A 25117-nucleotide genomic window follows, 5' to 3' on the forward strand; every position below is an offset into this window, starting at 1 on the left:
AGTATCTGTAGGAGAGATACCTGTAACAGTGTTTGTCCCAACTTCACACAATTCCCAGCCAGTTCAAGCCCTAAAAGATGGGGAAGAATTGTATTTATGGCCCAATAACCCAAGAGGAAACTAACCTATTCAAAGATGGAATTTTTCCACCATGGTTTGGGGAAGCTGTGGGTATTAAAAAGACAGAAAGCTCAAGGCAAATGGCTATCCCAGACCCTGAGAAAGTAAGGGCAATAAACACCCCAAGATTAAATATAGAACTATAGGAAATTATTAGGAGGTGTTTGGAATTAAAATATTTGAGTACCTATCTAGAAAAAGAATAACATGTCCTATGTAAAGAAATTACATGACAAGCAGCAATTACACATGACAAACTGACTGAATTGGCTCAGAAATATGATGTGACAATTCCAAAAAGCTCTCCTTACCAGAAGAGCTATAGGTCACAGTTGGACGATGTTGTAATTGAAACCATGCGTCTTGCAGGAATGCCAGTGCACATTGTCGAATTAATAAAATACATTAAGAAATGGAGTGATTTTGAAAAATCAGAAAACAAATGGGCAAAGCACAATGATAATAAAAAGAAACATCCAAAATTAGGAAAGGACCATAAAGAGCCAGACGAAGAGGGAACTTCAGCTTAGGGAAGTAGTGGGAAGAGTGTATGTACATGTGCCTTGGAGTGGAGGTAATCTTACAGCATTTACAAACAGTTTCCCAAAATTTAGAGACAACCCTGTGCAGTGGTACACACAAGCTGAATGAGTTGTGAACATTTCAAGGTGTTGTGGACTGATTTGGATACATTATTTGAGATTGTGGTGCCAAGTGATTTGTGGGCTGAGTGTTATACTACGGTACAATGGTTGCGAGATGAGCCACAGAGAGATAAACACACAAATGCACCATCTCCCATGGTTATTAAGAAATATGAAGCAGTGATTACTTTCCTGAAGGGTAGAGTACCTCTAAAAAACGTAGATTGGTTGAAAAGTAATCGAACCACACAGGTAGCAAAATAAGCAGTTTATGAGTATTATGAATGTTTATTGCAGGTATTTCAACTGCACAGTGGAAGAGAATACCCTGAAAAAAAGGACATGGGAATTTCTATGTTACAGTCTGTGTTAGGATTGAGACCAGAGATTAGTTCCCATATAACGCAAAGTGTAATCTGTAGGCAGAATAACTCACTTGAAGACATCCTGCGACATGCAAAATATTGCAGCAATGAATTAGAACTGAAGCAGAAAAAGATTAAAGAGAAATCTAAATTGGCACAGATGAAATTGGCTTAGAGAGAGCTTCAGAACACTTCTATTGCAGGGAATTCAGGAGGGATGCAAGGTGGTGTTTTTCCACAGACTGGTTTCCAGGGAAATTCTGGAGGTTTTGGCATTTCACATGGTAGAGGTAGAGGAGTACCTATTGATCCAGATTCAGGAAGGGAGGATTCAGCATTGAATAAAATAACTTTCTGTCATATCTCACACAAAGTCAGGCATTGATAGTGGGAATGTAGATTTAATCTGGAAAATGTGAACGGAAATGTGCCAATGCACAGAGGAGTTAAGATGTAAAACATGCCAGTACAACAAATGCAGGTACCAATGCAAAAACAAGTTTCGATTATACAGGTTTTGCAGGCTCAGATGATCCCACAAAATATGGGAAACCCAAATATAATGTAAATCAGATGCCTAAGGCAAAACCAAATTCTTTTCAGAATATATGAACCAAAATGTGTTTCAACAATTCCCAAATGCAGGTCAGAATGTTTTTCAGCAATTTACTGTTTTCTAGAGTGATAGCTGAGGCTCAGACACATCTCTATGATGGGGCCTTTAGGGGGGAGGAAGATTGTGTATTTGGCCAAGTCGTAGATGTAGACCAGAGTGGTCCATTTGTGGATGGTGAGGTAAATGACCATCCCATATCTTTTCTTATAGATACTGGTGCTATCAGATCTACTGTTAGAACTGTGGAAGTCCCAGACCTAACCCTCTCGGAAAAGAAGATACAAGTTGTAGGTGGTACACATTGACAGATTATGAATCCAATTTCAGAAAAGATCCTTGTAAAAATAGATTCATTTTAAGAAAATCATCAATTTGTTGTTGGTGACATGACATGACATGAGTCCTGTAAATTTATTGGGAAGAGATTTGTTGAGCAAGTTATATTGTACATTCTATTGCACACCGGATGGTGTGGAACTCCAAACAAATGATTCAACAACAGGCAGCTCTAGGTTTATTCCCACCAATGACAACTGAAGAATTACCTGTTGATCTGAGACAAACTGTGAGTCCAGCAGTATGGAATCTCACAGGAAAAGACATTGGGTTAATTAAAGTCAGGGCTACATTGAAAGCAAATGCAGTGTTTCCAATAACCCCACTGTACTACCTGTCCCCAGAGACAATTGCAAGATTCATGTCTGTAATTGAAGACTATACAGAAGGGAATTTTGAGGCAACTAATTGGAAGTCCATGTAACTCTCTGATTATCGGTTTACAGAAACCAAATGGAAAATATCGGGCATTGCAGGACCTGAAGAAAATGAATGAGATAGTTGTCCCATGTTGTTTTGTGGTACCGATAACAGCCACAATATTGTTTCAGATTCCTTGTACTGGTCATTGATCTCTGCCAGACATCCTTCTTAGTTCTATTGCATGAAAACAGTCAGTTCCTCTTTTTGTTTGTGTTTCATTAGAGAGTTGTGGTATGGTGCTGACCCCACAAGGGTATACAGAGAACCATTGACTTTCAACCAGATCTTGGAAAAGAATCTGGAGTCATTACAGATGCCTTATCGATCAGTACTAGTTCAGTATATCGATGACTTGCTTGCAGCATCAGAGACACAAGAAGCTTGTGAGCAAGATACCATTTCTTTGTTAAATTACCTGGCTGAGAATGAACATAAAGTGTCCCCAGGAAAGCTGCATTACTGTCAGAAAGAAGTTCAAAATCTGGGACTCATAAAATTGAAAAAGGAGCTAGAAAGTTGTCACCAGAGACAGTGGAAGCAATTCTTTAGATGAATTTACCTTGAACACAGAAAGAAGTCAGAATGTTTCTAGGAATGGTTGGCTACTCTAGACAGTGGATATCCAACATGTCTTTAGTGGCTAAGCCTTTACTGAGGCTAACAAACAGAGATGTGTCTGATCCACTTTCATGGGACAAAGAATGTTTGAAAGCGTTCCTAGAGTTGAAAGAAAGTCTTTGTCATGCCTCAGCACTAGAAATGCCATATTATAGTAAAGAGTTTTTTCTATTCTGCAGTGAGAGTGAGGGCTGCTCTGTCTTAATGCTGACACAAATGCTTGGAGATGCTGGAAACCTGTGGCATATTTCTCAAAAACCCTTAATCCGGTCACTCCAGTTCTGCCTGGCTATTTTAAAACTGTTGCTACAGTGTGCGCTAGTCTGGAAAAGAGTGAAAGCATACTGATGAGATATCCAGTAACTGTAATGGTCCCTCACTCTGTGTAGCTTCTATTGACAAGAGCAAAAACACAGCACATGGCACACAACAGGTTGACCAAGTATTAGAAGAGGATCCTGTCCTCTCAGATTATCTGCACGAAGAGATGCCATAATTTGAACCCCTCAATGTTAATGCCTGTAAATGATGATGTTTGAGATGAAATTGAGCATGATTGTCTAGATGTCACAGATTTATGCACAAATCCTAGACCTGATAGAAAGAATGAACCCCTGGTTAAGCCAAATTATATCATCTTTATAGATGGCTCATGCTTAAGAAACAAAGCAGGCACCCTGAGAGCAGCTTATGCTGTATGTACAATAAACAACGTTGTTGAGGTTTCGCGGGGTTACCTTAGCACAAGCTGCAGAATTGATTGCCTTCACAAAAGGATGCAGTTTAATTGCTCAAATGGGAGTTACAATGTTCACAGATAGTCAGTATGGCTTTGGAGTTGTCCATGATTATGGGCAATTATGGTCACAGAGAGGTTTTAGGACCTTCTCAGGGACACCCATAAGAAATGGGGTACAGTTGAGGAATTTATTGGATGCTCTCTGATAGCCAGCTGAAAATGCAGTTGTTAAATGTGCAGCTCATCAAAGTGGGAATGGCTGCAAAGCCATGGGAAAAAGGTATGCTGATTCAGTAGCACGGTATTGTGCCTTGTTGGCCTGCACGTTTAATTTTACATGTGAGTCTGAGGAAGACACTAATTTCCCGATGTTAATGAAAGTGACAGATACCTGAAATTAGTTGAATAGTGTCCAAGAAAATGTTTCAGAAGCAGAACAGCAGAGTTGGATTAGAGCTGGCTGTAAAAAAAATGCAATGTCTGTTAATGAAAGGCCAGTGTTACCTGATAGTTTGTTGTTTCCAATGAATCGATATTTGCATGAATACACCCACTTAGGTAGGGACGCAATGACTCGACTGTTCTGCCAGAGTTGGCTTAATCCCAGATTCAGGCTGTCACAGATGGTTGACCTGTAAACAAATGAATGCAGAAAAAAGAACACACCTTACACTGAGTCATATAGGGAGATCAGTCAGTCCTTTCAACAGAATGCCGATGGACTTTTTTCAAAATGCTTGTTTGTAACAGGCTTAGATATGTCTTAGTCATAGTATGTGTCTTCTTGAGATGGGTGGAAACGTACCCAACCAGACAAAATGACAAACTCACAGTAGCAAAACTGTTATAAGAGAATTGATACCCACATATGGTCCGTAGTCTCTTTGGAGTCAGATAGGGGAACCGATTTCGACAATGAAGTCCTGAAGATGATTTGCATAGTATTACAGATTGAGCAAAAATTGTATTGCAGTTATATATTTGAACAGATGAACGGGGCTATCAAGTCTCGTTCAGAAAAGATTTGTGCTTCGAACTCACTGAAATGGCCAGATGCTTGACCATTGGTGCTTCGGCTCTTCAACTGCTCCGACACTCTGGCACCCCTCAAGAAGACACCAGGCAAGCAACACTCCAAAGCCAGCTGGTTTTCTCCGGCCCTCCACAAGTACAGTCGCACCTGCAGATGACTCGAGAAGAAATGGAGGAACAACAAAACCCACGAAACCCATGCAACCTTCAAATCCGCCATCACCAAAGTATACAGCCTTCCAAGACATCATCAACGTCAACGCACACAACAGCAAACAACTTATTTCCATCATCAAGGAGTTCAGCAGGCCCAACAGCGAGACCACAGACGCCCTGTCCTCCCAAGGCCTCTGCAACAAACTCAGCACCTTCTTCCACCAGAAGATCAGGCAGTTCTACGACAGCTTCGACACCCAAGACTCTGCCATTACACCCGCCACCTCTGCATGCAACCACGCTGCACCCCAACAGATCGTACTCAACTGGACTCCAATCACCACAGACAACACACTAAAGAGCATGAAGAGCATCCACTCAGGAGCCCATCGGATCCTTGCCCATACCACTTCTTCCATAGAGCAGCCGCCTCCATCACATCTCCAGCTTAGGTGCACCACCAACTTCCCCAACGACTGGAAATACGTTGAGATCAACCCCCTGCAGAGGAGCCAATCCGCCGACCCGACAGACCCAAGAACTTCAGACGAACCTCCCTCCTCCCCTTCCCAGCCAAGGTCATTGAGAAGGCCATCAAAGCCCAACTCTCTGAGCTCATCGAAGAGACCACATCCTGGACACCTTCCAATCTGGCTTGTGAAGCAACCACAGCACCAAGACCATAATCCTCGCTGCCACCGACAGCCTCAGCTCCCTCCTCGACCGGGGCGAAACCACAGCCCCCATATCATGGGGGCTGTGGTTTCGCCCCGGTCGAGGAGGGAGCTGAGGCTGTCGGTGGCAGCGAGGATTATGGTCTTGGTGCTGTGGTTGCTTCACAAGCCAGATTGGAAGGTGTCCTCTTGGCCTCCTTCCACACCGTTTCCCACCGCACCGTAATCATGAGACTCCATGAGGCCAGCATCTGCAACACTCCACTCCTTCCTTACCGGCCGAACACAGCGAGTCAGACTACCCCCTACTTCTCAGATCCTACAGCAATCAGCTGCGGAGTGCACCAGGGCTCCTCCCTGAGCCCCACCCTCTTCAACATCTACATAACTCCCTCGCAGCCATCATCAGAAACCACAGACTCAATATAGTCTTCTATACGCCAATGACACCCAGCTGATCATCTCCCTCACCAACAAACCCACAGCCGCCAGAATCAACTCATCTTGGACCCATACCCTCAGCCTGGAACGACTCCTGGTGGCCTACCACTCTAAGAACCCCTCCCACCCCTATGGATCATGCAAGCAATCTCAGCATCATATTCGACTCCTCCCTTTCAATGAACCTCCAAATCTTCGCAGTATCCTCATCCTTCTTCCACACACTTTGCTTCGAAAGACATTTAGATGGAATGCAGAAAGACGGTCACCCACGCACTCACCAGCAGACTGGACTACGGCAATGCACACCAGCATCACCCAGAAACAGCATAGGAAACTACAGACCGTCCACGCAGCCAGACTGGTCCTCAACATCCCCTGCCGCAGCCACATAATACAACACCTTCGACAACTCCACTGGCTCCTAATCTATAAGAGAATCACCTTCAAGGTCCTCACACATGCCTGCAAAGCTCTCCACAACACAGGACCAAAATGTCTAAACCACTGCCTCGCATTCCCTACACCCACCAGACAACTCTGCTCCACCAAACTCACCCTGGGCTCCGTCCCACGGATCCACAAGACCAGAAGCGGAGGAAGATCCTTCTCCCTGGAACACCCTGCCTCTCCACCTGAGGCAATCTGCGCTGTTGACCCAATTCTGGAAGGACCTCAAGACCTGGCTCTTTGACTGCAGTTCCACACCCAGACAGATCAGTGGCGCCCCCATACCATGAGACCCTCACAGGTGAGTAGCCACACTATACAAACCCCTGACTGATTGATTAATTGATTGATTGATGAGTATTTGAAGAATTCCTGATAGAAAGACAGGTTTTTCACCCTATGGAATATTGATGGTACGTGCAATGAGATTACCTGCTGTACCTGCAAATTCATCACAGATGACAAGATACTCGACTACTGAAAATGATTGTCTGATGTTGTGCGTTCTATTTCTTAGCAGGTTTCAGCAACCATTAAAGATCCACACCTAGAACAGATCCATAACCTCAATCCTGGTGATTGGGTTGTAATCAAGAAGCACGTTTGGCATAGCCAAGTTAGAAAGGCCACTTCCAGGTCATTCTAGTGACCAATAATGTTGTGAAGTGTGGAGGAATTCCAAACTAGGTGTATGCGTCACACACCAAGAAGGTGAGAAATTCCGAAGAAAAAATTATGCCTTTCGCCCAGAACTAAGAGCATTGGTGATTGCCCCACCACAAGTTGTAAGACAATATGGATCAGTGGTACTAGGATTCCAACAGCAGTAAGGAGCAGCAAGGGGTGAAGAGCTACAACAAATTGCACCAATTCAAGTACCTGTTGTTGCACCTAGTGGCATTGAAGTCTCTAACAAAGTAGAAGCAGAGACTGATTCTCAATTGACAAACGTGACTAAAACAACAACAGCAGAGCAAGAAAATCCAGGTGACGGCACGAGCACTAGAAGGAGAAAAGTCACCTATGAAGTTGAACGGCCACAGACTCGTAATCAAGGAAGATTGAAATAGAGTTTGTAAGCTTTGAATTCCAGTCACAATACCAGAAGAAACAAAGACAAGTGACATAAGTGATTCAGGAGAAAATCAACAAAAGCTGAAAAGATCAAAAAGCTTAAGAGTACCTTGTTGGAGGAATTCAGCACCTGAGTAGACTTACTATCTAAATGAAGTACTAAATGTCTCAATTGATGATCTGTACGATGTGAGATCTGAACTATCTGAACCGCTGTGATATCATCAATATAAGCCCTGCTGGAAAAGTCACACCTATTACCGCATGTCCGTATCTTATGGAATCTCATGTAGTATATTACTTACACCTATATATAGGCAAGAACACTTTGAATATTTCTATTCTAACTGCGGCTTGATACTTTCTAGAATGCCCTTGATGGAAAGCATGAGTTTATACTCACAAAGAAAAGAAATGGGAACAGCCTGGTATTATTTTATGCCACATAGACATATATTATTAAAGCTTATCATAGTAATTTAACCTGTTTGATGAACCCAATAAAGTTTTTATTCTGACATTTAAATTAAGGAAGAACATGGTTTATTCAAAGTTAAGTTTAGATATCCAACACAGTTTGCTTTAACAGAAGAAGGACACCAAAACGAACCAGACGTGTGGGGATTAGTAGTTGTGAACACACATTAGAATTAATGGAAGAGGCATGGCAAAATCTACAAAAAGAATAATCTGCAATTCCGGGGTTCATTTTGTTTGTGGACAGAACGCTTATTTCTATTACCTTCTGATTGGGATGGTATTTTTTATTTAGGGGCGCTATTTCCTAGAATGTACCATGTGACTAGTATAGATGCATTAACAATAACAACAGCACACAGACACACCCATAGTGCAAAGAAGGGAGCTCAATTAGTAGGATATATTTCTGAAGTGATCCTTCTACATGTGGGAATATTTTAAAGGACAAAAATAATAGAAAACTGTCAACTGTTGTTTAAAAGCTGGCAACAAGCACTTCGGGAACTTTGCTAGTAGTAAACACACAGTGAGCTGATTGCCATACGTTCAATGGTTTTGCAAGATCATTTAGCATTTGACATTTAACTCGCAGAAAAAGGCTGAGTTTGCAAGATGCATAAATTAACCCATTTCTGCTACTATATACCGAACAAAAGTTTAAAAAAAAGAGGAATTTAGAAAGAACATTTTTGATTTTAAACCTGAACTAGATGATCTGGAAACATCTAGGGGCAGATGTATCAAGAATCCATTTTGCGAGTCCGAAATTGCGAATTTTTGCGATTCGTAATTACGGAATCGCAAAATGGGATGTAAGAAGAAATCTGCAATACATTAGCGATTCCATAAAATTCGCAGAAATTATTGCGATAATCTTGCGATTTCTAAATTAGCGAATTTCGCAATTTAAGAATTCGCAAAAACGGGAATCATGCAATGCAGGAACAGCCTGATGACATCACAACCAGGAAGTTCCAGTGATTGCTTGCACCTGCTACACAGAACCACACCCAGTGGCAGTTGGAAGAGTGTGCTGAGGCAGAGCAGACCTGTTTGGAGAGCAATGGAGTCACAGAAGGCACAGGAGGAAATGGCTTTGGAGAAGAGGAAAAGAAAGCAGAAGTTTTCAGAAAAGGAGCAAGAAGTGCTCATTGAAGAAATGGTGTGTAACCATGAGGACCTGTTTGACAAAAAAGCACTGAAAGTGTCTGACTCCAGGAAAAGAAAAATCTGGCTAGAGATCCAGGAGAAAGTTAACTCTGTTGGAGTCACCACTCGCTCCACTGATGAAATTATAAAAAAGGTGGTACGATATGAGACTCAGATCTAAGGAGAGATTTGCTGACAGAATTAAAGAGGCAAACAAAACAGGTGCTGGAACCTCTGCTGTGGACCAACCAACACCCCATGAGGAACTGATAGAATCCACCCTATTACCTGAGAGTGTGAGTGGAGTGGCTACCATTGACAGCTCTGAACCCACTGCAAGTACACAAGGTAAGATGAATGCAAATTGCATCCATGTATGTGTGTGAAGAATGTGTGTATGTGTGCTGTGCAGAAACTCATACTCAGATAAATAGAAGTCCACTTACACTGTGAAACCAGAATTGAGCAATGCATTATGGGAGTTGTAGTCCTATTGAGATTTTAAGACTCATCATCATAGTAACACATGTCATTTTTACCAAGTATCACTTTGGCATGCTGAAGCAGTGTAGTCCATGTTGTAGTCTGCAATGAAATAGTTTAATTGTAAAGAAACACAAATTCATATTTCACACTACATCCACAGAACAGACAAGAGAATCCAGGCCAGAAAATGTTATTGGAAATTCTCCTACTCAAGTGACGTCTGAAAATGAGGATGAAGTCACTGATGCCCCTGTCCCCATTTTGAACATACACAGGAAGCGCAGATGTGTTGCACCTCTGGAACCAATGGGAGTGGAAGAAAATTCTGAAGTTGAATCAGTCCCCCATGAGACAGTTACAGTGTCCTCTCAGGACTCACAACAGCAATCCCAAACTCCAAGGAGGGCACGCTCATTCCGTCTGGAGGCATGTGGGAGCAACACAGGACAAAGTGAAGGAGGCACAGTGTTCGCAGGCCTTGAGCAGGACATGCTTCAGGTGCAGCGCCTGCAACACAAGGCACTGCGATCAATAAATAGGCAGCTTCTGAAATCCAACAAAAATCAGGAAGGCATGGCTGCTTCAATTGACAAACTCTGCCTGACACTGGTCAAAACTGAAAAAGCCCGTAACAGGACTGCAAAGGCTGCGCAAGACAGAATGCATACATACACCAAGGCCATCAACCGGCTTTGTGCAGTAACAAGCAATTTTACAAGGCGCAGCATCAACATGCAGCGAGAATTAAGTGACTGCACACGGGAAATGGCAAAGAGTGTGAACAAAATGACATCGGTCTTGGAAAGCATGCAAACCACCAACTCAGGTGCAAGTGCTCTCCTATGCTCTGGAGAAAGTGAGGACAACTCCAGTCGGAGTAGTAGAAACCCTACCCCAACTAACATAATGGTCCAACGCAGAAGTGGAAGGCATTCCACTACCGGACCTGAGCAAGAGGCCATGCCTTCACAGGAGCAACATGCTTCCAGCCGCCAGCGCAAAAAATGACTATAATTAATGACCGATGCAGCAGAAATGCATTGAGAAACTGTTTTCTTTTCTTTTCTTTACCACGTATGGATATTTCATTTAATAACAATTCACAGAAATGTTTCAAACAGATAGTACTACAGTTTGCATGTTGTGAATTAAAAAAACAATTGCAAACTTGATTTTGTGTTTAGTTTTTTATTACCTAAAAATAATTTCGTGTAATCTCTGTCCTTCTTTGACGGCCAGCCATGGCTCCTACTCCTGCCACTGCCATTCTTGGTGGAGGGTTATCATCATCATCAGATGAGTCAGAGTCACTCACTTCAATTTCTGTGCCTTTGCGAATTGCCATGTTGTGCAGCATTGCACATGCTGTCACAATTTTGCAACATGTCTCTGGATTGTATTGCAATGCACCTCCACTTTTGTGTATGCATCTGAAACGGCTTTTCAATATTCCAAATGTACGTTCAATTACCCCACGGGTGGACCGGTGTGCCCTGTTGTACCGTCTTTCACTTGCATTTGCAGGATTCATGTATGGGGTAAGTATGAAATCACGCACTGCGTAGGCACTATCACCTGCAAGTAAGAGAGAAAATAGTAACTGTATGTTCCATTTATTTGTGATGGATGGATGGATGGATGGATGTTTGCATGAGTGTTACTCACCTAGCAGGTATCCATCTCGAAACTGACCAGCACTGAGACGTCTATGAATTGCGCTATGTCTGAAAATGAAAGAGTCATGTGTACTCCCTGGAAACTTTGCTACAATGTCATATATTATGTTTTTGGCATTGCATATGATCTGGATGTTTAGCGAGGGGTCGCTTTTTCTATTCCGGAATACATATTCAATGGCTGCAGGTGGAGTGATAGCAATATGGATTCCATCAATGCATCCAATCACATGTGGAAATCTGGCTATTTGATAGAAATCCAACTTTGTTTCCTGTATGGCTTGTTGTGTATTGGAGAAATATATATGATGTTGTAGTCTCCTTAGCATTGCGTCCAGGAACACATGAAAGAAACGTGATAGGGCACTCTGTGACACTCCACCAACCTCTGCAATTACTCTTTGAAATGAGCCAGAAGCCAGGAGGTGCAGTGAGCACAATACCTGCACATGTGTTGGTATTGATTGTGTTCTGCCTGTTGGATGTGCCAAAAAGGTTCCAATTCATTTATCAGGTCAAGAATGGTGAGTGGACTGTGTTTGATGACTCTCCCCATTCATTACTGTAACTGTTGCTTATTATTGTTGCCATTTACTCTTGGGGTGGAGAATGAACTTGTGGCTTGGGAGACCGGGAGCTCATATGTATGACCCTCCTCCGATTTATAGGGTTTCTTCTTCTTTTCTTTCTTCCTGTTCTGTGTCTATATTTCGGGTATTCTTTATTGGGCGACAGACACACTGCTAGGGGGGGGGTAGGCCGTAGCCTCTGCATGTGTGTAGGGAGGGGGGTGAGGAGGGGGGGCTTTATTTTGTCCGTTTTCAGTTCCTATGGGCCTTATTTTTTCTCTTCCTTTTTTTAAAATTCCTTTTCTTTTCTTCTTTTCTTTGGGTCAGTAGGGTGGCTTGGTGTGGGGTGAGTACGGACTGGCGCGAATATTTTGGTGGTAGTTTATCCTTCCATTGCTATTTATGTGCCGATACTTTGCTTATGTCTCACTGTTCGTTAGATATCCTTTGGTAGGCGTTGCCCACTCTTACTCTCGCTGGACTGTATGGTTACTGATCCTTCTCTGTTTCTATCCTTTTACGTATATTGTTAAAATTTTAAAATGAACCTTACTTCTCCTGTTTCTCGGCAGTCTGATGTTTTCCAGTGTAATTCTGAATGCTTGCTACTTTGTATTGATGTACTGCTGAGTCACCGTATACCTTATGAAAGTGCTTAGACAGACGTCGAGGCCGGCCGGGTGGTTGTAGGCCCGTAAATGTTTGATGATACTGCACAATAAAGGTTTAAAAAAAAAAAAAAAAAAGAATGGTGAGTGGATGTATTTTTCATAGATCTCCTCCTGAGTCAGTTGGAACAGCGTAATGCGTATTCTGAAGATTCTCTCCTGTCTTTGTCTTCTCTGGGCAAGAGTTTGAATGCGCAGCCTCCTGGCAATCAGGTACAGTCCCGCCATTTTGAAAAGTAAGAGGATGCATTCTGGGAGCCTTTTAATATTTTTTTTTTTTACCACCTGCTTCTACTTGGTGTTAATAGCGATTTCTTAAAATGCGATTTTTTGAGAATTTGCTATTTGCGATTTTTTCTTATATACTGTTGCGATTTCTTAGCTTGCGATTTCTTAATTGCGATTTTCGCTAACTTAGGGACATGCAAATTTGGAAATCGCTATTTATTCTGCGAATAAACACTTCTCGCACACTAAGAATTCGCAAAAAATGTGAATTCTTATTATGCGATGCGATTTCTTTGATACATGGCAATTGCACTTTTTGATGTCGCAAACGCTGCGAAAATGAGATTCGCAGCATTTGCGACATGCAAAACACTTGATACATCTGCCCGCTAGTGTTTTAGAACATTTTGGGAAAGGAATACACACATTTGTAAATTGTATTGCAACTGCAAGTGGAGGTATCATAAAGGCTATACGAATGCCAGTGCTAACAGGAGAGCTTTGCTTGTTATGCCTGTTTGCTTTAGTAAAAGGCTATATATATTACTTACACAAGAAGTGGGAAGAGGAAATTAATAAAAAATGTGAAAAGAGTTTGATATTGAATCACATCATGAACAATGACTATAGAAAGTCATTGAAGTTTTAAAGTTTAAAAACAAAGAGAAAGGATTCAATGGATGATGAGAGTGCCTTTTGAGCAGAACTCACATGTGAAACCATGATAGTGTGATGGCTGGTAAACCATCAGATGGGATACTAACAGAGTCAATTAATTAGGATAAAAAAATGTAATTAATACTGTAAGCTAAATGTATCATGAAGTGTAAAACTTAACGTTAAATTGACACACATACTGTGGGAGGATTGGTGCGGGACCCAGGAGGAGGCCCTTTTTGAAGACAGGGGCGCAACTGAACTGTTTCATAGGATTTGGGAGAAATGGTTCAATTTATTGTCACCGTGATGGGAAATGTGTTGTATGACTTATGCCTTTGCATTTGTTCCTTGCATTTATATATGGATGTCATGCCCCGAGGCCCCCTTTGAGGCGCCTGGTAATCCTTTACCTGCTAATGGCCTTGGTTTCTATTTAAGGCGCATCGATGCACCAGAACGCCGCTTTGCGTTCTAGCGTTGAGCTCATTTCCTGTTCTTCCGTCCCCGTAGCAGTTGCCTGACTTCCGGTTGTGTGTGTGTGGTGTTTCCGGCCCTGAGCCTCCCATCCTTTGTACCGGCGTTCGGCTCCTCCGAAGACCGTACTATCCCTGGCGGTTCTAATTACCGCGTTTTGTGCGAGAGATTTCTCGGAACATGTTTGCTGTAATTCGTGTTCGTTACACTATTGTTTTCTCCCGTTTTTTCCCCACTGCCCTGGTGCTCCACCTGGCTGCCGGGTCTCACTCCGTAGTTCGGCTGGGTGCTGCTTCATCCACTCTCCCCTATCCTGGTGCTCCGCCTGGCTGCCGGGTCTCACTCCGTAATCCGGCCGGGTGCTGCCTTCTCCATACTCTTTTGCCTTGCTGCTCCGCCCGACGGCCGGGTCTTACCCCGTCGCCTGGCCGGGTACTGCTTGCTGCACATTCAAATTAGGTTCACTGGCCGGAGCTGCCTCCCGTTTAGTGAACCTCCCTATTTAGCCTTTCCTTTGGCCGTTTGCTGTGATCCTTCCTTCGGGGCACTTGCGTGGACCAGTGTTTGGTGTGTTGTGCTTCTCAGCTACCAGAATCACGGTAACAGCGCGTAGCGCTGCCTCTCTTATATTCCTATCTGTGGTGATTGATTGATGTAACAAGGTTGTGACACTTTTGGCAGGTACGCTGTGTATATACATTGGAATAGAGTGAGGTCCAAGCCCAGTGTTATTCAAAATTCAAGTGGTGAGATTTACAGAACTATTCTTACACATACTAGCCTATGTTTGAGGACGAATGTCATAATCTTTGCCTTTTTTATTGCACAGGGAGTCAACACCAGACTTAACCACCTTTGACATTCCAAAACTCAGAATATTACTGTGGTAGGTGTTATATATGCATTTGAGATATACACAAACATGTAGCAGGGTATAGGCTGTAACCTTATTCTTTCCTTACAGCCTGTCTCCTCATCCAGAGTCCACACGGAGATGCCACTTTCAGGATCTACTATCTTTTTCCCCAACCTTTCCCTGTTTTGTTTCCCTGTTTTCCCCTGGTGTGCCAACCGATACTCTAGAATCTAGTAGAGTCGGAGGGCACGTGGGAGACGACTGAGGACTACTCTCCAAGTTCCTGACGCTCCTGCGGAACCAGTCTGAAAACCATTACAATGGACTGGAGATGGTTGACCCGACCTACGCGCACTGTAGATAGTGATCTGATGTATGTTTTGAATGAGCTCTACCCAATGAATTCTAACTGTTGTTTTAATTACCCAATAAAGTTGATTATCAAAAAAATAAAAAATATTGACACGCATTTGAAATGTACTAACTCACAATAAGGTTTCATTGTTATTCGTGTAGCCCACAGTAAGGCCCTGAAACAAGTTCTTTCCTAGCTAGAAGGGAACTTGATAATGCTGAAAATGCGTAAACGTGATTTAGAAGCCTTCCCCTAGAATAGCATGCTTAGAGATGTTAGCATAGCTGCAGAATCTTTTTGTTTAACAAAATGAATTACATTATTAAGCAACATTTTTGTTCTTGCATGCCATGAACTTCCTACTTTCATATGTTGCATACAAAGCTTGAATAGAATAATTTGTGCATTTTAACAATAATGATTGATTCGTAGTGTAAAAGAATTCATTACTTACCAGTGATTTTGCCTTTTAATTTCTAGTTAATTGTTCTCGCAGTGAAACAAACTTTTATGTGGAAGGTCGATCTGTGTTTAAAGCCTATGGGAACTATGCTTGATGTTTCAAGAATCTCATTGCGCAAGACTGTCTGTAGCTAACCATACAATAAAAGGTTTAATCTGCATGTATTTCCATGGGAACGGAAGAACTGACCCTGCTTACCGAGGGACACTGTCATCTGATTGGTTCATAGAAGAATATGCCAGGTACAACGTTTTTGATATGTTTTCTTGACTTTATATTCGTGCGTGTTCATAGGTAGATGTCTCAGTTTTCTTTGGTGGATTTCCCTAGACCTTTGACAGTTGTGGCTACTGCTCCTAATGTTTTCCTCTCCTCCTGGAATGCTTGCTATTTGGTTTTTATCAAGACTCGGCTGAGCCTTAGGAACTATTCTTTATGGGAAGTTCTGCTGCTCTGATTTGGCTCTGAACTTTTGTGCTCCTTTGGTTTCACTCTTTTCCATCGAATTGAACTCTTCATGAGTTCTTTAAATCTAAAGCTCTGATCTTGATTTATGGAACAGGGAACTTATTCCTTTATGGAACACACTTAAGGAAATTGTATAATAATGATGCTTATTCTAACCATTCTTTTTTTTTTAAGAGATATCTGTAAACTTATTTGATTGATGGACTAACTAAATGAAAACCAAAAATAAAGAAAAAGCTTTACTAACCTCTTGAGGAGAAATAAAGCTTTGAAATCACAATACAACTCTCATCATTGACTGAATTTAAACTGTTAATGAAATAAAGTTTGAGATGTCTAACTTGCTCTTTGACTCCTAATAGAAACTCTAAGGTCCATCATTGAGATGAAGAATTTAGCATGGAAAACCGGGCTTAACACTGGCAGACTATAAATGACATGACATTTTGGGCTTAGTCAGCGCTATCAACGCCTTCCACATACAGGTCATTCTCGAGTTCTACTCCTGCCACTGTCCATATACATGCGTCGTGGTATGTCATAGCGTCCACTATAGATGGTAGTGACCAAATAGGTAAGGGAGGGTAAGGGGGATGGGCCGTTTAAGTATGGACATATTTGTTCGAGCGTCTTCCTACTGTCTCATCAATTGGGTTTTGGGAGAACTCTTCAGCCATTTGAGGATGTGCCTCTCGAAAAGGATCCGCTGGACATCACCACTCTCTGCATTCACAGTGGTCCCCAGCCAACGAATCGGCCATTGTCAATAATGTTGTTGTAGTCATAATTATCTCAGTAGTTGCAGCTCCTTCCTTAAATCCTGATTGCTCAACCAGACATATGATAAACTCTTTTATCCAAGTAATTAGATGAACTAGTATGAGTGGGTATATAACTTTGTTATAATCTTCACTAGCCCTTTGTCCTTATTACATTACTTAGAACTGTGGTGCTCATAGTACGGCCCACGGGCCGCCAGCGGCACAGCAGGCCTTCATTGGCGGCCCGCGGACCTTGCCTTGTCGTGTCTACATTTCTAGTGAGGCCGGCAGTAAACCTTAGAAGATGAACGCAGGAGCATAGGTAGTGATTACATATTAAATAGGTATTAACTACGTATGCTCCTGCAGCCCTCTTCTGTGTTTACTGTCGGCCTCTGTGACATCACACACGGCACCTTCGAAAAGCTTCCCAAAAGGCCCTTTAAAAGTCAACTGTAAGTGCTTTCACAGCTGACTTTTAAAAGGCCTTTTGGGAAGCTTCCTGTTTGGACAGAGAGAGATAGAGGTAGAGGCAGATGGGCGAGGCTTGGCGCCGATGTATTTAGTGCTCCTCTAGATACATTCCCGAGGGGAGATGGAGTGCGGAGAAAACTGTGGGTTCCCCTCTGAACTCGCTCCAACTTGACTGCGGGCAAAATGGCGGCCGCAACTTGGAAAGACATTCACGCTGCTGAAGAAGGTTGATGCACTTAGTACGCCTCCTGACCGGTGGACCGGAGACGAAGGCTTGAGTAACGTCAGGAACCCACCCGCGAGAAAGCTGGACGGAGTAACAGAGACGTGGTGAGCTTTGAAGCGCGCCTTGCAGAAACCCTGAAGAGGACGCCTGACCTCAAAATGGCAGTGCGGAGGGCTCCCGGTGCGACGCGGTAGTCCCACTAACTGCCGTTCAAGAGGGGTGACAGAGCAGGGCTTGCCCCCCCGCACGGGAACCTTGCAAAGTGCCCTGGTGCACTGCCCATAGCAGCCCGAATTTGGAGATCCCGCACTGACGCCAGGAAATCGAAGCCGGATGAGAGGTCCAATACCAGTGACCGCTAGAGGCCGAGAGGACCGTGGGCCTGCGACTCGATGAGGTGAGGAGTGCGTGTGGAGCCCAGAACTTGCTTGCGCTGTTAAGTGGCCGTGAGGGAATCGTGGGGTTCTCTGCTGCTGCCGAAGACTGTTTGCGTCGCTGACACCCTGCACTCAGAGGCGGAAGAGGGGAGCTTTGAACTGCTTGGGTGCAAGCTGTGAAACACCCTGGGAGCTGAGGAGTATTGATCCGGATTCTTTGGGCCTTGTTCAGACTGCCTACATGAACAGGTAGCGCCAGATCCAGACTCAGTTGACAAGAGGCGCTTCAGAGGTAACGCTGCGCTGCTGCCTGATTGCTGGACCCCTACATGGGGCTGGACCTAAGCTGCTGACCTGATTATTCCCATACCTCAGCAAACCCTGAGATGCCCATCCAGAGGCCTTACGTATTGAAGATATTCCTCAGGCCCGTGTGCAGGAGGCTCCTCCACCACCCTCTAGACGGAGGCACGAGTGCACTTCAGGTGGGAATCCACGGGAACTAGAAAACTGACGCTATTGCACCCATAGTCGTACGCACAACTATACACTGACTAGGGGGATTGGGACCTCCGGGGCTCCTGCGCCAGCCTACCACTTCACCCCTCCGATCGCATGATGGATAGGGTGTCCAGAAAAAATGAGTTTGAAGTCCTGTGGATGGACGAACCGGAGCAACACACTGACGAAGATGAGAGCGCATCTGTTGGCGAGTGGAGAGGACAACCGGGCACCCTACCCTGGCCGACATCATGCAGGCCATCACCTCCTCACAAGAGGGGCTGGAGATGAAGATTTAGGCCATAGGGACGGATCTCACCCTGTTAAAAGACGATCACCGAAAGCTTAAGGAGAGAGCGATGACCAATGAGAACACCATGAAGGACATTCCGGAAACGATCTCTACCCTGCAAGATGCCCTGAAAGCAGTGGAAACCCGGATCAAAGTGTTGGAGGTGAGGGCTGAGGACAGTGAGGGGCGCTCACAAAGAAATAATCTCATGCATAATAGGGGTTCCAGAACGAGAGGAGGGGATCAGATGCGGTCCAGTACTTGGAGGCTTGGCTGAAAACAGAGGTGGCCCTGGAGGGTCTCTCACCCTTCTACGCCCTAGAACGTGCCCATAGGGTCCCAGGCAGACCACCTAAACCTGGTGCCCCACTCTTCCCACTGGTGGTGCGACTGCTACACTATCGAAACGAGACTTCCTCCTACAATGGGCCCACGAGAAGCAGAACCTACAGATCAGAAACCGCAGGGTGATGATCTTCCCGGACTACACTAGGGAGGTGCAGCGGCAGAGATCTTCCTTTCTGGTGGTTAAGCGGATGTTGCGCCAGCTTCATCTCCCCTACGCCATGTTGTTCCTGGCTCACCTTAGAGTGACTGCAGATGCAGTGACACACTTTTTTCTTTCCCCACATGACGCTTGGGACTGGCTGGAAACTCGACGCAGCAACGGATCACACTCTCCACCTTTGGATTCACCCCGACAGCAGTCGACCTCTTCTTCGCCACCTCATGAGGGCCCCCTCACCTGATGGTCGGCGCCAAGAATGAGATAGAGCAGTGCAAACAGTGGGGGACATTAGTCATGGGGATGCAAGCCCGACCAGCAATGCCACAGATACCGAGCGAGACAGATCTGAGAGCTCGAGATCGAGCAGTGTCCATGGGCTCTCTGACACTGAACTTCTGGACGTTACACCAGACAGGAGACGGCGTGTTCGGCTGAACAGACTGCAGGTTGTATGTGTAGAGGGTTGCCTGTTGGTTAATGTTGACCCTGGGACCTAGAGGTTCAGTTCGAGAACTGCTGAAGGGCACACTAGTACTATAGGGGCTTAGAGAGTGCTCAATGATTGGGGGGAAGAGGGTCTGGGGGGTTCTGGGTCCAATGGTAGCGGAGCACATTCTGTCACTTTCATGATCCACTGTTTGAGTGCTTTTGTTTGGATGGGGACCTGTTTTTGTAAGCCTGTCCTGAGGAGCGGGAGTTGAGGTGTTTTTATTGTTGGGGACACTTGGTTCGGGGTCAGGCATGTCGCTACAAGAGAGTTACACCGCAAGGGACTGGAGATTGTACTATGGGTTCCTCCGTAGGCATCAAATGCATGACCTGGAATGTTAGGGGGATGCATTCTATGACTCAACGGCACAAAATACATGCTTATCTGATGAGAAGATGTGTGCAAACTGCATTATTACAAGAAACCCAACTAACGCAGGAAGAAGGAGCAGCACTACAGCGCTGCTGGAGAGGGCAGTGTTTCACACCACGTACTCAGCTTTTGCTAGGGAAACCCTTATAAGGGTGTGAGCGGGAGTCCCCTTCCAATGTGTCAGACAAATATTAGACCCTGAAGGCAGGTTTGTGTTAGTGTTGGGGCTCCTAGACGGCCGAGATATAACTATACGAAGTATATACGCCCTTAACGTTGACCAGCCCGCATTCTTCGCTCAGCTCTCACAGACATTAGCGCAGGCTCTGACCGGATCAGTGCTCTTGGGGGGAGATTTCAATAGCATTACAGATATTCACCTGGACCGTTCGCACCTACCACTTCCCGACTTCCTACACACAGGGTAGCAGAAGCCCGATGAAATTGGCAACGGCATTGGGGGTTGACAGACACTTGGAGGGCTCATCATCCGGTGGAGAGGGACTACTCCTATTTTTCGGCTCTACGTGAGTGGCATGTTCGATCGGACTCCATTCTCTGCTCCCCGGACCTACATGTAGGGATCACGTTGAGCAAATACTTAGCAAGGTCAATATCTAACCACAATCCCCTTCTGATATCCTTGAATTGGGTGCGAACTAGATCCACAATCCCTAGCTGGCATCTCCGATCAGAGGTATTGGAGGATCAGGTATTTTGAACCACAATAGGCACTGCTATAGAGGAGTATTTCCAGAATAATATTAACATGGCTGCCAGTCCTCACATTGAATGGGATGCATTCAAAGTAGTTATAAGAGGTCATTGTATTGTTGAAGTGGTGGGTATACAGAGGGCCCTCCTAAATGATGTACAGAAAGCGGAACAACAGCTCCGGGATGTGGAAAGGGATAGACCAGGCAAGGTGGACAGACAAGCAGATCTTCTGGAAGCCAGAGAAGCACTAATGGTCCAAGTGGATTGGCTGAGATGCTTTGACCACAGGGCATATGCGGCCCGAGCCCATGCTGAGAGGGACAAGTCTGGGGCGTTGCTGGCTTGGCTGGCCAATCTAGCACGGGGAGGGACGACGATCTTAGAACTACGGGGGAGGGATGGAGGGACCCATTATGGACAGCAAGCTATTAACGCAGTTTTTGGAATACTATACTACCGTGTATCAGAGTCAGCTAGATCCAATGGTGTTGGAAGAGGAGGGATTCTTGGATATAAACTTCCTCACATTGATGCAGACGCCGCGGAGTCCCTAGGTCAGGATGTAGAACCAGGTGAGATCAGGGGGGCCATAAAGCACATGGCCAGAAACAAAACCCCTGGTACGTAGGGCTCCTGTTGAGTTCTACTCCACATATGTGGATGCCATTGCTCCCCGCTTGATGGCCCTCTACAATAGATCGAAACGAGATGGGTGCTTGCCTGTATCAACGAGGGAAGCGATAATTATACCGCTCCTAAAACTGGATAATCCAGCTTGGGATCGCACTGCCTACCATCCCCTCGCCATGCTCAACCTAGATTACAAGATATTAAGTCACATTTTAGCTAGCCGTCTGATGACCCACATTACAACGCTTGTACATATAGACCAGGCGGGATTTATTCCATCACGGAACACGGCCATGAATATACGCCGACTGCTACGGATGTTGGACGTCCCCGCTAGTGACGGAGATGAGGCGTCTATCTTGTCGATTGACATCGAGAAGGCCTTCGACAGTCTCGAATGGCCATACCTTTTTAGAGTTCTGTGAGCTTTTGGCCTAGGTGAGGGATTTGCGACCTGGACTGCAATACTGTATAAGAGCTCCACTGCCAGCGGGCGCATGGGGGGTGCGATATCAGAAGCCTGCATTGTGGGCAGAGGAACGAGAAAAGGATGCCCGCTGTCTCCCCTCTTGTTCGCACTAGCGGTGGAACCGCTAGCTGTCCATGCGCGATTGGGCCGATACTACCAGGAACTGGACGGGATGGGCCAATCCCAATTTATTGCATCATATACAGACGATCTACTAATGTTCCTTGCCAACGCTGCGGATGATCTGCAGGGCACTAAGGGACTACTGGCTAGGCTGGGAAGAGTGGTGGGCCTCAGGGTCTACTGGAACAAGATGTGCCTTTTCCCTGTTGTGAGTGGAAGGAATGACCCACCGGATGTGTTAGATGTGGCATGGGAAAGTAGATGCCTGACTTACTTGGGAGTACGAATCTATCACACAGCCACCGACCTACTGGAAGGTAATGTCGGACGAGCGCTACGAACCACCAGGAGCAACTTTGAATTTTGGGGAACTCTCTCGCTATCAGTGGCAGGACGGGTGGCGCTGCTAAAGATAGTCACTCTACCACGCTTGCTCTATTACTTTGGCTCACTACCACTATGGATCCTGCGGAAATTCTTTACCCAGCTTAACACCATGATCACGGGATTTCTATGGGGTTCTAGGAGACGCAGGGTAGCGTTCTCCACCATGATGAGACCTAGGCACTGTTAGGAATCTGAGACTTGGGAGTACTAGAAACCTTGACATGCGTGTTTGTCCCTAGAGTCCCCTTTTGCCCTTACACATGATCCCTAAACAACAGATACACTTTACAGACCCTCCCTGGCGCTGGTAAAGAGAGGCGTAGGAACGTAGCCTTTGCTTGGCTTACTGTTCCGGTACCACGCCCCCTTCCTACTTCCTAATTGAGAGCCGCGCTTTGCTTCAGCATTCGCTGATACTTCCTGACGTCTCTCGGCATTTGGCTCCTGAAACCCTGCTTGTTGTACTCTTTCCTCCTATTTGGCAACGAGCATTGCACCCTTTCCTTCACTACCCGCCAGTCCGGTGATTCCTTCGTTGGACCGGTCGGGTGCTCGCGTTTCACCCTGCTATTCCCCACGCATTTGGCGGGCGTTCTGTTCGACTCGAGTTTTGAATCCCGAGTGCTTGGGTCATTTGAACGGAACTTGCCCCTTTTAAGTACGTACTTTTGTTCCTGTTGAGAGAGAGCGCTCCGCTCGGGATCACATTCCGGGCCGGGTGTCTCTCCTCTAGAGTGTGTAGCTGCTCCGCCCTTGTTGCCCCCTGGAGAGCCGGCCAGTGCACCTCTAATCCTGCCCCCTTTTCTTTTTTATGTTTACTTTCTTGAGTGCCTGTGGTGCGTGAGTCATTCTTGAGTTCTGCCCTTCCTGGCCTGGTATCTTAGCTTACAGGTCAACTGCTGTCAGCAAGAACTCATCTTTACTGTCATCGTGAACTTCATTGGGGTAAGAGTCCTTGGCGACACAACCACGCATGTCAATGTTTTGAGTTGTTATGTTTATTCCTTATGTGTAGTATATAAGTGCATGTCCTGTTTTTTCCTAGCCTGGACCACACCCACCAGAAGTACTCCTGCCTGTGTCCTTACCCAACGTATGGGGAGAGTGGTGGACACTCCTTGGATTTTTTTCCCCATACTTTTAGGGGACAGCTTTCAGGAATGTGTTTCCTATCACTTTCTTGTTTCTGTGTCCTGGAGTTATAGGGAATTCCTCTTCGCTCCCGTGGAAACTGGCTGGAATCCCTTGACAGGCGGGAGGGGGCTTTGCAGTGCCGAACTTCGAGGCCTATTACCACGCAGCTCAACTGCAGTGGTTCACGAAATGGATGGCAGGAAGGCTTCCCAATGAGGAGGGTCACGAGGGCACGGATCCAGATTTACAACAGCTCTCTAGACTGCTGCTGCGACTCCCCTTGAACGAGAGAGAGGCTCAGAGAGACCTGTGGGCGATGCACCAATGCTGGAACCAAGCTAGTAAGAGAGCCAAGCAAGGGCCCCCATATGCACCCGAGATTCCGCTGCTGGTTTGCGCGACACTATCACATGGGGGAGACTGGCAGGGACTGCGGGCCTGGGGAGAGGCAGGGATCTCCAATATTGGAGACCTCTACGAAGACAATACCCTCCTACCCTTTAATGATTTATTAGAGACATACGAACTTCCTAGGCGGGACTTCCTCTTACATGCCTTACTAACGGCAGCCATTCGAAAGCATTAGAAGGGATGGAAGAGCCGCCAACTTTCTTACCATGCCAATATGTGGTATCAGCAGCCGGGATTGCCTCTATAGGTGGCTCAACCAGGAGATCAGACGTCCCTTGGAGAGTCTACATATTAAATGGGAAACAGACCTTGGGATACCCATAGAGGAGAAGCCGTGGGAAGCACTGGTAGAAAGGGCATGGAAGTGCTCAGAAATGCGCGATTCCAGCGAATCCAATTTTAGGTCCTCCACAGAGCATAACTCACCCGCACAAGATTAATGAGTATTTTGGGGCCCAAACAACCTGTCCGCGATGTAAGTTAGACAATGCCAAATGTTTGCATATGTTCTGGGAGTGTCCATTACTGTAGGGGTTCTGGAGAGCAGTATCGACTAAGCTAGGAGATATAATGGATAGAGACAGCACACTGACCCCGGGATATTGCCTACTACACTGGTTCCCTCATACTGCCTGCAAAAGTTTCCAGCAAATTCATAGATCTGGGGTTAGTCCTGGTGACACGAGAAATTACCAGTCACTGGAAGGCGACCAGTGCACCCAACGCCTCAAGGTGGCTGCGAGAATTTACAAAGTGGGCTGACTGTGAAGGGATTTTTCAATTGCAAATGGCCCAGAGAATAGGTAATGAAAAAATGCTAGACACAGCGAGAGCATGGGGGGCGCTAGTAGACTTGCTCAAGCACCCGACTGACGATAATGACCCACCCCTTGAATGAGGTGAACTGAGTGTGGGGATTGCAATATTTCCCTACCCGGGCAGGTAACTTGGGGGATTGCATGTATGTATTATATAGCCGCTCCCCCACTGTGGGCATCCTCCTACTTGAATTATTGAGCCTGATC

Source organism: Lissotriton helveticus, chromosome 7 (genome assembly GCF_964261635.1).
Source record: "Lissotriton helveticus chromosome 7, aLisHel1.1, whole genome shotgun sequence".
In the NCBI taxonomy this organism is placed as follows: Eukaryota; Metazoa; Chordata; class Amphibia; order Caudata; family Salamandridae; genus Lissotriton; species Lissotriton helveticus.